The 17,772-nt window shown below is 43.2% G+C and overlaps 1 protein-coding gene across 1 annotated transcript in view; it reads right to left on the bottom strand.

Moving 5' to 3' along the window:
• hydin (HYDIN axonemal central pair apparatus protein) overlaps positions 1 to 17,772 on the bottom strand; it is a 1,234,740-nt gene that overhangs the window by 1,142,941 nt on the left and 74,027 nt on the right. The gene's annotated exons all lie outside the window — the stretch shown is intronic.

Below are 17,772 nucleotides of genomic sequence, written 5' to 3'. Positions count from 1 at the left end.
GAATTCCAACGATTCACAACCCTTTGAGTGAAGTAATTTCTCCTCATCTCAGTCCTAAATGATCATCTCCTTATCCTGAGACTGTGCCCCCGTGTTTAGATTCGACTGTATCCAGCCCCTGCAGAATCTTTTATGTTTCAATGAGATTACCTTTCATTTTACTAAACGCCACAGAATATAAGCCCAATTTACTCAGCCCCTCATCATAGGGCAACCCTCTCATCCCGGGGACCAATTTAATGAACCTTTGCTGTACCACCTCCAATGCTAGTATCTCCTTTAAATGTGGAGATCAAAACTGCACATAGTATTTCAGATGTGGTCTCACCAAAATCCTGTACAATTGTAACAAGACTTATTTATTCCTGTACTCCAATACCCTTGCAATAAAGGACAACATGCCATTTGCCTTCCTAATTTCTTGCTGTACCTGCATGCTAACGTTTTGCATTCCTTGTACAAGCACACCCAAGTCTCTTTGTGCAGCAACACTTACAAATTTCACACCTTTTAAAAAAGTTCTGCTTCTCTAATCTTACAACCAAAGTAAATAACTTCACTTTGTTCCGAAGAAGGGTCACTGACCCAAAACGTTAACTCTGCTTCTCTTTCCACAGATGCTGCCAGACCTGCTGAGTGGTTCCAGCATTTCTTGTTTTTATTTCAGATTTCCAGCATCCGCAGTATTTTGCTTTTATTTATATGAATAACTTCACACTTCCCTACATTATACTCCATCTGCCATCTTGTTGCCCACCCACTTAACCTGCCTATATCTCTGTGCAGCTTTTCTGTGTCCTTTCCACAACTTACCTTTCCACCTAGCTTTGTACCATCAGCAAATTTAGATACATTACTCTCTGTCTCTTCATCTTAGTTATTGATATAAATTGTAAAGTTGAGGTCTCAGCACTGATCCTTGCAGCACTCCACTATTCACTGCCTGCCAACTTGAAAATGCCCCATTTATGCCCACTCTTTGCTTCCTGTGCATTAATCAATCCTCTATCCATGCTAATATATTACCCCCAACTCCATGAGCCCTGATCTTGCCTATTAACCTTTGGTGTGGCACCTTATCGAATGCCTTTTGGAAATCCAGGTATACTACATCTACTGGTTCCCCTCTATCTACCCTACTAGATACATCCTCAAAAAACTTTAATAAATTTGTCTAACAAGATTTCCCTTTAGTAAAAGGGGGCGGCACAGTGGCGCAGTGGTTAGCAATGCAGCCTCACAGCTCCAGGGACCCGGGTTCGATTCTGGGCACTGCCTGTGTGGAGTTTGCAAGTTCTCCCTGTGTCTGCGTGGGTTTTCTCCGGGTGCTCCGGTTTCCTCCCACAAGCCAAAAGACTTGCAGGTTGGTAGGTAAATTGGCCATTATAAATTGTCACTAGTATAGGTAGGTGGTAGGGAAATATAGGGACAGATGGGGATGTTTGGTAGGAATATGGGATTAGTGTAGGATTAGTATAAATGGGTGGTTGATGGTCGGCACAGACTCGGTGGGCCGAAGGGCCTGTTTCAGTGCTGTATCTCTAATCTAATCTAATCTAATCTAAAACCATGTTGACTTGTTCTAATCATGCTATGCTTTTCTAAGTGCATTGTTAAGACTTCCTTAATAATAGATTCCAGCATTTTCCCATCACTGATGTTAGGCTAATTGGCCTATAGCTCCCTCTTTTTTCTCTACCTCCTTTCTTGAAAATCAGTGTAACATTTGCCAACTCCCAATCTGATAGGACTGTTCCCAAATATAAGGAATTTTGGAAAATCATAGCTAGCACATCCACTATCTCTGCAGTTATCTCTTTTGGAACCCTAGGGTGTAGGCCATCCGGCCCAGGGAATTTGTCGGATTTTAGTCCCTTAAGATTTTCCAATAGTTTTTCTCTGCTGATAATAATGTCCTCACTCTTTTTAGCCCCTAGGTTACCATCTATTTCTGGTATGAAACTTATGTCTTCTACTGTGAAGACAGACATAAAATATTTGTTCAATACCTCTGCCATTTCCTCATTCCCCATGGTAATTTCTCCTGTCTTTACATCTAAGCGACCAATATTTACTTTAGCTACTCTCTTCCTTTTTATATACTTATCAAAGCTCTTGCAATCTGTTTTTATATTTCTGGCTAGTTCACTCTCATTCTATTTTTTCTGTTTTTATCAACATTTTGGTGGCCCTTTGCTGGTTTCTAAAACACTCCCAATCCTTAGACTTGCCACTGATTTTTGCAACATTGTAAGTTAAGGAAAAAGGATCCTCAAGGATGGCAGAAAGTACCAACTAAGCCATTTCTGCAAGCAGATAGTACATACAAGCGCTGGAGCAACAACAACCATAGGTGAGGTAGCCAAGGCACCTCAACAGGGCAAGGTGTGCAACAAGTGAGGTCAAATTCATGAGCCAAAAAACTGTCCTGCATTCTGGGATACCTGCAAGGCATGTGGTTGAAAGGCACACTGGGCAAGATTGTGTAGAAAATCTGGCAGTGAAGAAGCAGTCAGAAACCACAGCCCAATAAGAAACAAACACTACCTATTGGCAAGAATAGGAGAGTTTGTTAAATACCAGTTTAAACACAGGCATATCCATGAGGTAAGAAAAGACCAGGACATCAAAGAAGGCACTGAAAGTGAATAAGCTTTTCACATGGTGACAGTTGCACACCACATGGATGCCATCACACAGCTCGAAGCCTTCACCACAATTGAAATTATATGTCCAAATAAGAGTGACAAGCACAAGCTATGACTGAAGATAGATAACGGGGCAAGTGCCAATGTTTTACCACTGCAGATACTAATAGATATGTAGCTAGCAAGGTGGGAGCCTATGTTACAGAAAATAAGACTAGACTCAATGAATATAATGGGTTCACCAATCTTATGTGTGGGAGCTGTGACATTGGGGTGCCAATATGAAAATTCTGCAAGGTCACCTTAACTATTCTATGTAGTTGATACCAATAGTCCAGTGGTAGCAGGACTACCAGCATGCAGTGAACTCCAGATCATGCCAATTCACAAGTTCATCAAAGCACCAAGGGTAGGCCATCAAGGTAAATGTGATCCCACTGAGTCCATTCAGGATTTGCAACAGAAGTACCCGGATAGATCTGACACCATGGACAGTTTTATAGAAGATGCTATTCTTCATTTAAAAGACAATGCAGTTCCCTCCATAGATCCACCACGGAGGTGCAGGGTCCACATCAAGGACAAGCTAAAAGATGAGCTTGACACGATGATTGGTGTAGCTCGAGAACCACTGTGATCAAGAAAGACGGTACCATCAGAGTATGTCTAGATCCTAGAAGGTTAAACCGAGCACTCAAAAGATGTCCTCACTAAATTCCGACTTTAGGAAATTTAAATCCAAGATTTGCAAGAGCCAAGTTTTTCTTGAAGTTGGATGCGAAACAAAGATACTGGTCAGCCCTACTTTCTGAAAATTTATAGGAACTAACAACTTTCAGAACACCATTTGGAAGGTATTGCTTTTTACGATTGCCATTTGGTCTGTCAGTAAGTCAAGATCTGTTCCAACAGTATTTGGATCACATTACTGAAGGTGTTCCTGGATGTGTTTGTAATGCAGATGACATAACAGTCATGGGAAGTACTGAGGAAGAGCATGAGAAGAAATCTTCACATCATAATGGAGACAGCCAGAAGAGAAGGTCTCGTGTTTAATAGCAAAAAGTGTGCCATCAATATGAGCCACACCAACTTTATCTGCTCAATCTACTCTGACACTGGAATATGACCAGATCCCAGTAAAGTTGTGGACGTACAATCAATTCCTACTCCTCAAGACAAGGAAGATTTACAGAGATATTTGGATTTGTTTAACTTTTTAGCACCATATACCTCAAATTTCTATCAGAAAGCATCATCACTGCGTGAACTTCTCAAGAAAGATATGCCATTCTTATGGCACAAAGATCATCAGCATGCATTCACTTCGCTAAAACAGTCACTTTCTGCAGAAGCATGTTTGCAATATTACAACCCAAGGAAAGAAACTAAACTTGAGGTAGATGCTTCACAAAAGGGTCTCAGGGCATATCTATTACAGGAAAGTAGACCAATTGCATTTGGTTCCAAAAGTTTGTCACCCACTCAGGCGAACTATTCAGACATAGAACGAGAAACATTAGCACTAGTATTCGGTTTCACCAGATTTCACACATACCTATTTGGCAAACACTTTGTTGGCGAGACTGATCACAAGCCCTGGGCAATGATTTGGCAAAAAGCACCCACCAGCACTCCACTTCAACTACAGAGGCTATTAATTAAGGTACAGGGGTATGATTATGTGGTTCAGTATAAACCTGGAAACCTCATGGTTATAAAAACAAGAAATGCTGGAAATACTCAGCAGGTCTGGCAGCATCTGTGGAGAAGGAAGCAGAGTTAACGTTTCAGGTCGGTGGCCCTTCGTCAGAACCTCATGTTTATGTCTGACACACTGAGCAGGTTATACAACTCCAAGAAATGAGAAGACATACCACCAGATGTCCAAGTAGACGAAATTGATGCAGAGCTAGAAGATATGTACAATATTGACCTAATATGATTTGGACAGAAGAAACGCGAAGAGCTCCAAAAAGAGACTTCCAAAGATCCTGTCCCAAAGACATTATTGTAGCTCATCATCAATGGATGGCCAGACACAATGCAAGAGTTTCCCACAGATTTCAAAACCTTTTGGCCATATTGTGATAAATTCAGAATATCTGGTGGCATCATCTTTAAAGGTAGACAAGTGCTGATTCCAAAAACACTTCAAAATATTCTTGGACAATTACATCAAGGTTACATGGACATTAAAAATTCAAGACAACTTGTGGGAAACAGTTTATTGGCCAGGAATCAAATGTGACACAGAACAAACAGTGAGGATGTGTGATGCATGCCAACAGCATCAACCGAGCCAACACAGAGAGCCACTTCATCCTCACGATGTTTCATCACATCCATGGTCAAGAACAGACTTATTTATCGTCAAAGGTGATGACTATCTACTCATCAGCGACTACTTGTCCAAATTTCCTATCATTCGCCAATTGAGGGATGCATCAAGCACATCGGCAGTAAACACGACGAGCACAATTCTTAGTCATCTTGGTTCCCGGAGGAGATAGTGTTGGATAATGGTCCACAGTACACTGGCAAGCAATTCCAAGACATGTGCGCAAAGTGGGCTGTAAATCACATTATATCATCCCCACATTATCCAAGGTCAAACGGTCTGGCATAAATAATGGTGCGTACAGGAAAGTCATTAATTCCAAAATGTAAAGAAATTAATCAAGGTATCTAAATAGCAATATTGCACCTATCAGCAACACCCTAGATACAGGATTACCATCCTCAGCAGAGATTATGATTGGAAGGCAAGTCAGGACAACTCTTACAAGTCATCACTTAATAAGATCATCGTCATCCAAGACAAATTATTGGCAAGACGAGGTGAAAATCGCACATGACAAGCATGCAGGCGTGGAGTTACCTCCTCCACAGATCGGACAAAAGGTCAGAGTGATCCACCCGCAAGAGAAGACATGGTTCCCTACTAAAGTGTCAAAGATCTGTAATGAGCCACTGTCATACGAGGTAACCATCCCGAATGGAGCTACGTTGAGCTGAGAGGGTTATCCAACAACATCATGCCTGACACTTCTATAGCATCATGAATACATTCCCATTCAAGTCCGAAGAATGTAATTAAGAAAAATGACATGTACACACTCAAGTACAAGATAATTGTCAGTCTAAACCTTCGAGCCAAAAGAAAAGAAATGACAATTCCAGAGCTCAGCAAAGTTTCAGTTACAAAATCAGGTTGATTCAGCAGAAAACCTGTACATTTCAGAGACACCTCATGAATGAATGAGAGTCAGTACACGTGTAAATATTGTTCACAACTTACTATTTCATTGTGCACATCGCTTATAATTCATGAAATTCCATTTAAGGAAAGGGGGATGTTGTGATATTGCTTTAACTGCTTGAGTACTAGTTAACATACTGTTGAATATGTAAATAGCTTAGTTTACATCATCACAGGAAGTGATGCAAGCCAACATATGATGTAGTAGTTGGAGCAGTGTTAGTCAACAATCAGCATGTATATCTTAGAGCTTTCCTGTAATTCTGTTATTTTGTAATAAAGAACCCTTCATTCAACTTACCATTCAGCCTCAGATTGTTTGATACATTTGTGTTGAGAACTCAAGAACACAAAAGGAGTATTTATGGCATATAATAATGGGTCCTACAACTGAACCACATGATCTGAGGTCAAGTATTTTTCTCTGAACTCCAGCAGCTTGTTTTCATCAGAAACAAACAGGGGAAGTTTCTTGCTGAAACCTCGCATTTAGCTATTCTAATGAACCTCAGTCACTTCTGCCTACATCTAAAATCACATCTCTCGGCACAAATGCTGCCTGATCTTTCTTTTTTTTTTCCTGTGACGTCAGCATTGTTGACATTATCAGCATTTACTGGCCATCCCTAAGTGGTCTTGAGAAAGTGGTGGTGAGCCACCTTCTTGAAACACTGCAGTCCATGTGGTGTAAATGCTCCCACAGTGTTGTCAGGGAGGGAGTTCCAGGATTCTGACCCAGCGATGAAGGAATGCCGATATAGTTCCAAATTAGGATGGTGTATGGCTTGGAGGGGAACTCGCAGGTAGTGGTGTTCTCATGCATCTGCTGCCCTTCTAGGTGGTAACAGTCGTGTGTTTGAATGGGTGCTGTCAAAGGAGCTTTGGTGAATTGCTGCAGTGCATTTTGTAGATGGTATATAAGGCAGGCACAATGTACCAGTGGCAGAGGGAGTGAATGTTTAAGATGGTGAATGGGGTGAGAATCAGGTGAGCTGCATTGGCCTGAATGGTGTCAAGCATCTTGAGTGTTGCTGGAGCTGCACTCATCCAGGCAAGTGGAGAGCATTCCATTACATTCCTGACTTGCGCCTCGTAGATCAGGGAAAAGCTTTGGGAAGTCAGGAGGTAAATCAATTGTCACAGAATACCAGCCTCTGAACTGCTCTTGCAGCCATCATATTTAGGGTGCATTTGCTGACAATGCAACCACTAGGTGGCACACTACTAGCACATGCACAAATGCAGCCTCATCGACTGAAACGTCACTGTCTGTGATATGTCAGGCAGCTGCCAGTAATAAAGATGGCACTGCTCAATTTGACACAAAAAAACAAATTAAACCCAAACCCCTGCAATGGCCACAATCGCAGCCTCAATCGCCACATTCAAGTCTCTGCTCCCGCCCGTGATCACCGCCTCAATTACCACATTCAGGTTCCCGCCTCCGCCCATGATCACCGCCTCAATTGCCACATTCAGGTTCCTGCCACCGCCCATGATCACCGCCTCAATCGCCACATTTAGGTTCCCGCCTCCACCCATGATCACCGCCTCAATCGCCGCATTCAGGTTCCACTTCCGCCCGCGATCACCGCATTCAGTTCCCCGCTTCTCTTCCCCGCTCCTCCTGCCATTCCCAACCGCTCGCCGTTCCTTCCCGCCACTGCTGACTGTGTTCGCCGCTCCCCCGCCCCACCACTGCTCCCCCCCGCCATTCCTGATTACTTGCCATCTCCCCCGGTTTGGCTGCTTGCCATCCCCCGCGTTTGGCTGCTCATCGCCACCACTCACCCGCTCAGTGCATGATGATGGCATTAGTAATGACAGCAGCGCGCATAAATGGATTCATAGTGGCAAGCTGGCAAGTGTTCAGACACACTGATGATGTAGGCGATCGATCTTACATGCTCTGCGTTGTCAGGAGACACAGTGTAGTATTTATATGTCTTGTCCAGTTAAGTTTCTGGTCAATGGTAACCCACAGGCTGTTGGTGAATGGAGATTCAGCAATGGTAATGCCATTAAATGTTAAGGAGAGCTGGTTGGACTCTCTCTTGTTGGAGATGGTCATTGTCTGACACTTATGTGGTGCGAATGAATGTTACTTGCCACTTATCACCCCAAGCCTGAATGTTGTTCAGATCTTGCTGCTTGTGAGCACCGACTGATTCTTTATCTGAGGAGTTGTGAATGGAACTGAACACTAGGCAATCAAGAACATCCCCATTTCTGACCTTATGATGGAAGGAAGGTGTTGATGAAGTGTTTGAAGATGGTTGGGCCTAGGACACTGCCCTCAGGAACATCTACATAAATTCCCTGGGGCTGAGATAATTGGCCTTCATTTGGCCTCTCCCTTGTGCTGACTCCAGCCATTGGAGAGTTTTACCCCCAATTTCCATCGGACTTCAATTTTACAGGGGCTCCTTGATGCCAGACTCAATCATATGCTGCTTTGATGTCAAGGGCAGTCACTCTCATCTCGCTTCTGGCATTCAGCTCTTTGGTCCACGTTTGGACTGAGGCAGTCATGAAGTCTGGAGCCAAGTGATCCTGGCTGAACCCAAAATGACCATTGGTGAGTGAGCAGGTTATTGGTGAGTATGTGACTTCTTTTAGCACTGTTGATGACACCTTCCATCACTTTGCTGATGATTAACAGTAGGCAGATGGGATGTTAATTGGCCAGATTGGATTTGTCCTGCTATTTGTTTTTAGGGCATACCTGGGCAGTTTTCCACTTTAATAAAAGTAAAATACTGCAGATGCTGGAAATCTGAAATAAAAACAAAAAGTGCTGGAAATACTCAGCAGGTCTGGCAGCATCTGTGGAGAGAGAAGCAGAATTAATGTTTCAGGTCAGTGACCGTTAAACTTTGTTTTCTCTTTAAAGGTGCTGCAGCAGAGTCACTGGCCAGCTCTGTGCAGAGCTCTCCCACCACTTATTGTCTGATTCCTTCTGTTTTCCATCCTTCCCGCAGCACTGAGACCACCCTGGTCAAAGTCACCCTGGCATGCTTGATGACTGCAACTATAGTATTGCCCTTTCTTGTCCTCTTCAAACTTTCAGTGACCTCTGACATGCTGAACCATTCAATCTAACTCCACCTCCTTTCCTGCATGGTGCTGTGTTCTCAGTTTCATTTCAACTTGTCCCAACATAGCCAACACATCTCCTGTAATTGCCTCTGCTCTACACATAAACGTTACCATCAGTGTGTCTAAAGATTCTATTCCTGGCCCTCCCTACCTCATTCACATAATGCCTTGAGAAAAATAATCCATAGACGGAGTCTCAGCTTTCATATGCACACTCATGGCATCTGGCTTTACCTCTCCATAATCATCCTTAACTCAACTACTGTTACTGTGCTCACAAACAAAAACAAGAAATGCTGGATTCACTCAGCAGGTCTGGCAGCATCTGTGGAAAGAGAAGCAGAGTTAACGTTTCGGGTCAGTGACCCTTCTACTGTTACTGTGCTGTCCAACATCAACCTGCCAATGAGCAAAACTTCCTCTAGCTTAAGTGTCATTCAGAAAACCATCATGTTTGTCTTATGATAGATACGCCATCTCCTAGTCGGAGCAGCGCGAATCAGCGAGACCAGCGGGGCTGTAAACAGCGAGCAGAAGGAAGGAAAGAATTCAGTCGGAGCAGTGCGAATCAGCGAGACCAGTGGGGCTGTAACATAGAAAAAAAAGGACCAGGAGTAGGCCATTCAAAAAAGATCATGGCTGATCATCCAATTCAGTACCCTGTTCCCACTTTCTCCCCATATCCCTTGATCCCTTTGGCATTAAGAAATATATCTATCACCTTCTTGAATATATTTAATGACTTGGCCTCCACTGCCTTCTGCGGTGGGGAATTCCACAGGTTTATCACCCTATGAGTGAAGAAAATTGTCCTCATCTCGGTTTTAAATGGCATACTCAGTATTCTGAGACTGTGACCCCCGGTTCTGGACTCCCCAACCATCGGGAACATCCTCCCTGCATCTAGCCTGTCTAGTCCTGTTAGAATTTTATAGGTTTCTATGAGATCCCCTCTCATTCTTCTAAACTCTAGTGAATATAGGCTTAGTCAACCCAATCCCTCCTCAGCGAGGAGAAGGAAGGAGAGAGTTCAGTTGGAGCAGCGCGAATCAGCGAGACCAGCTGGGCTACAAACAGCGAGACCAGTGGGGCTATAAACAGCAAGACCAGCGGGGCTATAAACAGCATGACCAGCGGGGCGCACTGTCGCCTGTAGCCAGTCGGAGCCTGCATTCGGAAAGGGAAAAAAAGAGGTGTGACATCATAGAGATAGGTGATTGGCTGGTGAGTACTGCAGCTTAGGGACTGCGTCTCAACAACTGGCAGACTAAAAATTAGAAAAAAATTAAGTATTAATAATAAGGACAAGTGAGTAGCAGGCGAGTATTATCTTTTTTTAAGTGAGGTTTATTTTAATAGTGACCTGTATTGATTAGTAGTATGATTTATCAGTATGAGTAAGGTTTTATAAATAGTTCTAAGGTGTTTTAGTATTGGTAACATTTCTTTTAGTAGCAGGAGCAAAGGGTCAACTAATAAATAAAGGAATGACTGGGTTACTTCAACCTCTAGAGTGCGCCTCCTGTGCTATGTGGGTGCTCCAGGATGCTTCCCCTATCCTGGATAACTATTTGTGCAGGAAGTGTCGTCAATTGCAGCACCTGAAGTTCCAGGTTTTGTAACTGGAGCAGCAGCTGGCAACACTGCGGTGCATTCGTGGATAGCATCTTTATAGATGTGGTCACCCCATGGCTTAAGAGTATGCAGGGAGAGAGGGAATGGGTGACTGCCAGGCAGTCAAAAAGAAACAAGCAGGTAGTGCAGGAAACCCCTGAGTACATCTCACTCTCCAACAGGTATTCAGTTCTGAATACTGATGAGAGTGATAGTTCATCTGGGGAGTGCAGCCAGAGCCAAGTCCATGGTACCACAGGTGGCTCAGCTGTACAGGAAGGTACAGGGAAGACTGGAAGAGCCATAGTGATAGATGATTCGATAGTCAGGGGAATACGCAGGCATTTCTGTGGCCACAGATGGGAATCCAGGATGGTGTTTTGCCTCCCTGGTGTCAAGGATGTCACTGAGCGGCTGCAGACATCCTGAAGGGGAAGGGTGTGCAGCCAGCAGTCGTAGTCCACATTAGAACCAACGATATAGGCAGAAAGAGGGATGTGGTCCTGCAGTCAGAATTTAGAGAGCTAGATAAGAAATTAGCAAGTAGGACCTCAAAAGTAGTAATTTCCAAATTACTCCCAGTGCCATGTGCAAGTGAGTACATGAATAGAAGGATATGACAGATGAATGCATGGCTGGAAAGTTGGTGCAGGAGGGAGGGCTGTAGATTCTTGGGACATTGGGACTGGCTCTGGGGGAGATGGGGCTTGTACAGGCCGAACGGGTTGCACCTGAGCAAAGCCGAGACTCAGTTCCTTGCAGGACGTTTTGCTAGTGCTGTTAGGGAGGGTTTAAACTAGTTTGGCAGTAGGATGGGGACCTGAGGGTAGACTCAGTTGGGACAAAATCGGAAATGAAAATGGAAAGCAGAAATTTAATGGATGAGTCTGGAAGACAGGAAACAAAGATCAGAAAATAAAAGAGTTTAGCAGTGCTCAAGGGTATCTATTTTACTACAAGGAGTATAAGAAATAAAGCAGATGAGCTGAGGGCATAGATAGAGACGTGGCAGTATGATATCATAGCTATTACAGAAACATGGCTTAAGGAGGACTGGAATGGCAGCTCGATGTTCCTGGTTACAAGGTTTTCAAACATGATAGGGAGGGGGATAAGAAAGGAGGGGAAGAGGTATTTTTGGTCAAAGAAACAATTACACCTATGAGGAGGGATGATATGTTGGAAGGTTCATCAAATGAGGCCATATGGATCAGCTAAGGAACAAAACAGGGGCAATCACACTTCTGGGAGACTACTATAGATCCCCAAACAGTCAGAGGGAGATAGAATAGCAGATATGTAGGTAAATCTCTGAGTAGTATAAGAACAATAGGGCAGTAACAGTCGGGGATTTTAACTACCCCAAAATTAACTGGGATAGTTTTAGCGTGAAAGGAATCGAGGGAGCAGAATTCTTGAGGTGCATTCAGGAGAACATTTTTGGCCAGTATGTCGTAAATCCAATAAGAAAGGGTGCAGTTTTAGACTTAGTTTTAGATAATGAAGATGGGCAGGTGGAAGGAGTGGCAGTGGGAGAGTGTTTTGGTGGTAGTGATCAGAATTCAGTCAGTTTTAACATAATTCTGGAAAAGGATAAGGATAGAACAGAATTTAGAATTCTCAATTGGAGCAAGGCCAATTTTAATAAGCTGAGGAGTGATTTCGCGAAAGTGGACTGGAAACAGCTATTTGAAGGTAAATCAGTGTCAGAGCAGTGGGAAGCATTCAAAGGGGAGATTCAAGGGGTTCAGAGTAAACCTGTTCCCACAAAGAAAAAGAGTGGGATGGCCAAACCTAGAGCCCCATGGATGTCAAGGAGCTTACAGGGTAAGATAAGGCAGGAAAAGAAAGCTTATGTCCGACACCAAGAACTCAATACTACAGAAAGCCGAGAGGAGTATAGAAAGTGAAGGGATGAAATCAAAAAGCAAATTAGGAAACCTAAGAGAGGGCATGAAAGAATATTGGCAAACAAAATCAAGGTGAACCCAAAGATGTTTTATTCGAACATAAGAAACAGGAGCAGAATTAGACCATTCGGCCCCTTGAGCTTACTCCACCATTCAATAAGAGCATGGCTGATATGTTTGTGTTTCGAAGTTCACACTCCTATCTACCCTCAATAATCTTTGATTCCCTTGCCGAACAACAATCTATCTACCTCCGCCTTAAAAATATTCAATGACCCCGCCTCCACCACCTTCTGAGGCAGAGAGTTCCAAAGTCACACAACCCTCAGAGAAAAAATTTCTCCTCATCTCTGTCCTAAAAGGGCAACCCTTAATTTTAAAACAGTGCCCCCTAGCTCTGGACTCACCCACAAGTGGAAACATCCTTGGCACACACACCTTGTCAAGACCGTTCAGGATCTTACATACTTCAATCAAGTCTCCCCTCACTCTTCAAGCCCAATCTGTCCATTTCTCCTCATAAGACAACCTGCTCATTCCAGGTATCAATCTAGTAAATCTCCTCTGAACCACCTCCAACACATTTACATCCTTCCTTAAATAAAGAGACCAAAACTGCACACAGTATTCGAGATGTGGTCTCACCAATGCCCTGTATAACTGAAGCATAACATCCTTACTTTTATTTTCAATTCCTCACTGAATAAAGGATAGCATTCCAATAGCCTTCTTTATTACTTACTGTACCTGCGTACTAACTTATTGTGACTCGTGCACTAGAATACCTAGATCCCTCTGCACCTCGGAATTCTGCAGTCCTTCTCCATAAGTAATATTCTTTTTTTATTCTTCCTGCCAAAGTAAACAACTTCACATTTTCCCACATAATACTCCATCTGCCAGATTTTTGCCTACTTACTCAACCCATCTATATCAGCCTGCAACCTCCTTATGTCCTCTTCACAACTATCTTTGTGTCATTTGCAAATTTAGCTACCACGCCATCGCTCCCCTCATCTAAGTCATTGATATAAATTGTAAAAAGTTGAGGCCCCAGCACAGACACCTGTGGGACTCCACTCATCACATCCTGCCACTCAGAAAAGGACCCATTTATGCAGACTCTCTGTTTTCTGCCAGCCAGCCAATCTTCGATCCATGCCAATATGTTACCCCCTACACCATGAGCTCCTACTTTGCACAATAACATTTTATGTGGCACCTTGTCAAATGCCTTCGGGAAATCCAAGTACAGTACGTCAACAGGCTCCCCTTTATCCACAGGGCATGTTGCTCCTTCAAAGAACTCCAATAAATTGGTTAAACATGATTTCCCTTTCACAAAAACATGCTGACTATTCCCGATTACCTTGGGTTTTCCTAAGTGCCCAGCTATAGCCTCCTTAATGATCGATTCTAATACCTTCCCCATGACAGATGTCAAGCTAACTGGCCTATAGTTATCTGTTTTCTGCCTCACCAATCCCCACTCTTCTTGAATAGAGGGGCTACATTTGCTACTTTCCAGTCTGATCGAACCTTTTCAGAATCTGACGAATTTTGAATAATTAACACCAGCACATCTACTACCTCATTAGCCACCTCTTTTAGGACCTTTGGATGAAGTCCATCAGGACTTCTCAGCCGCTTCCCTGGTGACTGTAATTTCGCCAAGTTCCCCTATTCCTACCACCTCCTGATTTACAGCTATTACTGGAATGTTTTTTGTATCCACTATAGTGAAGACAGAAGCAAAATATTTGTTCATTTCATCAACCATTTCCTTATTATCTACTATTAACTCCCCATTCTCACTCTCTGGAGGACAAACACTCACTTTACTTACTCTTTTCCTTTTTCAATACCTGTAGAAATTCTTGCTATCCATTTTTACATTTCTAGCTAGCTTCCTCTCGCACTCTGATTTCTTTCTGCTCGTTAACCTTTTAGTCAATTTCTTCTGTTCTTTATCTTCTAACCAGCCACTCATCTTTGCGCAATTACATGCTTTTTCCTAACATTTGATGCTTTCCTTAACTTCACAAAATCACAGAATTGTTACAGCGCAGAACGGGGCCATTCAGCCCATCATGTCCACACTGGCTCTGTGAAAGAGCAACTCCCTCAGTTCCATTCCCCTGCCTTCTCCCCATAACCCTGCACATTCTTCCTTTTCATATAACTGTCTAATTCCTTTTTGAATGCTTCAATTGAGCCTGCCTCCACCACATTCTCAGGCAGCACGTTCCACTTCTTTAGTTAACCACAGATGGTGGGTCCTCCCCTTAGAATTTTTCTTTATAGTAGGAATGTACTTATTCTGAGTATTCTGAAATATCCCCTTAAAGGTCTGCCACTGCTTCTCTATTGATCTATCTCCTAGCCTAGTAACCCAGTAACCCAGTTCACTTCAGCTAGCTCAGCTTTCATGCCCACATAGTTGCCCTTATTTAAGTTTAAAATACTAGTCTTGGACTCACTCTTCTCTCTTTCAAACTGCATGTAAAATTCAATCATATTGTGGTTGCTGCTACCTAGAGGTGCCTTTACTCTGAGGTCATTAATTAATCCTGTCACATTACACAATACCTAGTCGAATATAACCTGCTCTCTGGTTGGTTCCAGAACATGCTGCTCTCAGAAACTATCTTGAAAGCATTCTATAAACTCCACATGCAGGCAACAATTGCCAATCTGATTTTTCCAGTTGAGATGTAGATGAAAATGATTATTGCCATCCCTTTATCACAAGAAACCAATATTTCTTCTTGTATACTCCATCCTACATTGTGGTTACTGTTCGGGGGCCTGTGGACCACTCCCACTAGTCACTTCTTTCCCTTACTATTCCTCATCTCCACCCAAACTGACTCTACATCCTGATCTCCTGAAGCAAGGTCATCTATAACTACTGCACCAATGCCATCCTTGATTAACAGTGCTACCCCTCCACCTTTATCTAGCTTCCTATTCTTCTTGAATGTCATATACCCCTCAAAATTCTGGACCCAATCCTTGACATCCTGCAGCCATGTCTCCATAACGGCTATCAGGTCATATTTATTTACTTCAATGTGCGCTATCAGTTTGTCTACTTTGTTATGAATGCTCCATGCATTCAGATATAGAGCCTTTAAGTTTTGTCTTTTTGTTATCTTTGTAACATTTAGTCTTGACTGTTTGTGCGTTCTTAGGATTTTTCTCTCTGTCCCTTCCTGCCATTCTCCGAACTTCATTTCCCATATTACTATTCTGTTCGCCTGCCTTGATTCTATCCCTTGATTTACCACATCTACCCAAGCTTGATCCCTCACCACCCCCTTGCTTAGTTTAAAACCCTCTCTACTTCCCTAGTTATTCGATTTGCTAGAACACTGGTCCCAGCACGGTTCTGGTGCAAATCGTTCCAACGGTACAGCCCCCACTTTCCCCAGTACTAGTGCCAATGCCCGACGAACTGAAACCCACTTCTCCCACACCAGTCTTTGAGCCATGTATTCATTTCACTAATCTTATGTGCCCTCTGCCAATTAGCATGTGGCTCAGGTAATAATCCAGAGATTATTACCCTTGAGGTTCTGCTCTTCAGTTTGGTGCCTAGCTCCTCATACTGTCTAAGTAGAACCTCTTTCCTAGTCCTGCCTATGTTATTGGTACCTACATGGACCATGACAACTGGATCCTCCCCCTCCCATTCCAAGTCTCAGTCCAGCCCTGAGCAGATGTCCCTAACCCTGGCACCGGCAACAATGCAATGATAGTAGAGGATAGTATAGTGAGGGGGATTGACACTGTTCTGTGCAGCCAAGATCTCGTACCACCATTATACCTTAAGAGTAAGAGGATAACTAAGGAAAGAGTAGGGCCCATAAAAGACCAAAAAAGTAACCTACATGTAGGGGAGAAGATGTTGGTATTGTTGGCAATGAATACTTTGCGTCTATCTTCACAAAAGAGGGGGACGATGCAGATATTGTAGTTAAGGAAGAGGGGTGTGAAATATTGGATGTGATCAACATAGAGAGGGATGAAATATTAATGGGATTAGCATCCTTCAAAGTTGATAAATCACCGGGGCCGGATGAAATGTACCTCAGGCTGTTAAAAGAAGCAAGAGAAAATAGTGACAGGTCTGACCATCATTTTCCAGTCCTCACTAGATACAGATGTGGTGCTGGAGGATTGGAGGACTGCTAACATTGTACCTTTGTTTAAAAAGGGAGCGAGGGATAGACCAAATAATTACAGGCCAGTCAGTCTAACCTCAGTGTGGGCAAATTATTGGAATCAATTCTGAGAGACAGGATAAACTGTCACTAAGAAGGGCATAGATTAATCAAGGATAGTTAACACAGATTTGTTAAGGGAAGATCATATCTGAATCCCATAGGATCCAGGGAAATGTAGCAAGGTGGATACAAAATTGGCTCAGTAGCGGGAAACAAAGCGTAATTGTTGACAGGTGTTTTTGCAACTGAGGGGCTTTTTCCAGTGGCGTTCTGCAGGGCTCAGTACTGTATCCCTTGTTTTTTGTGGTATACATTAACGAATAGGATGTAAATGCAAGGGGCATGATCAAGAAGTTTGCAGACGACTCAAAGATTAGCCGTCTGGTAGATCGCAAGGAGGATAGCTGTAGGCTGCAGGAAGATATTGATGGTCTGGTCAGATGGGCAGAAAAGTAGCAAATGGAATTTAACCTGGAAAAGTGTGAGGTGATGCATTTGACGAGGTCAAACAAGGCAAAGGAATACACAATTAGTGGGAAAATGCTGAGAGGTGTAGAGGAAGTGAGGGACCTTGGAGTGAATGTCCACAGATCCCTGAAGGTAGCAGGACAGGTGAAGAAGGTGGTTAAGAAGGCATATGGAATCCTTTCCTTTATTAGCCAGGGTATGGAATATAAGAGCAGGGAGGTTATGCTGGAACTGTACAAATCATGTGTTAGGCCACAACTTGAGTACTGTATGCAATTCTGGTCACCTCATTACAGAAAGGATGTAATTGCACTAGAGAAGGTACAGAGGAGATTTACGAGGATGTTGCTGGGACTGGAAAAGGCAGCAATGAGGAAAGATTGGATCGGCTGGGGTTGTTCTCCTTGGAACAGAGAAGGCTGAGGGGAGATCTGATTGAAATGTACAAAATTGTGAGGGGCCTGGGTAGAGTGGAGGTGAAGGGTTTGTTCACCTTAGCAGAGAGGTCAATGACTCGGGGCATAGATTGAAAGTGATTGGTA

This window comes from Heterodontus francisci, chromosome 17 (genome assembly GCF_036365525.1).
Source record: "Heterodontus francisci isolate sHetFra1 chromosome 17, sHetFra1.hap1, whole genome shotgun sequence".
NCBI classification, from domain to species: domain Eukaryota; kingdom Metazoa; phylum Chordata; class Chondrichthyes; order Heterodontiformes; family Heterodontidae; genus Heterodontus; species Heterodontus francisci.
This window is presented reverse-complemented; position numbering and strand designations above follow the sequence as displayed.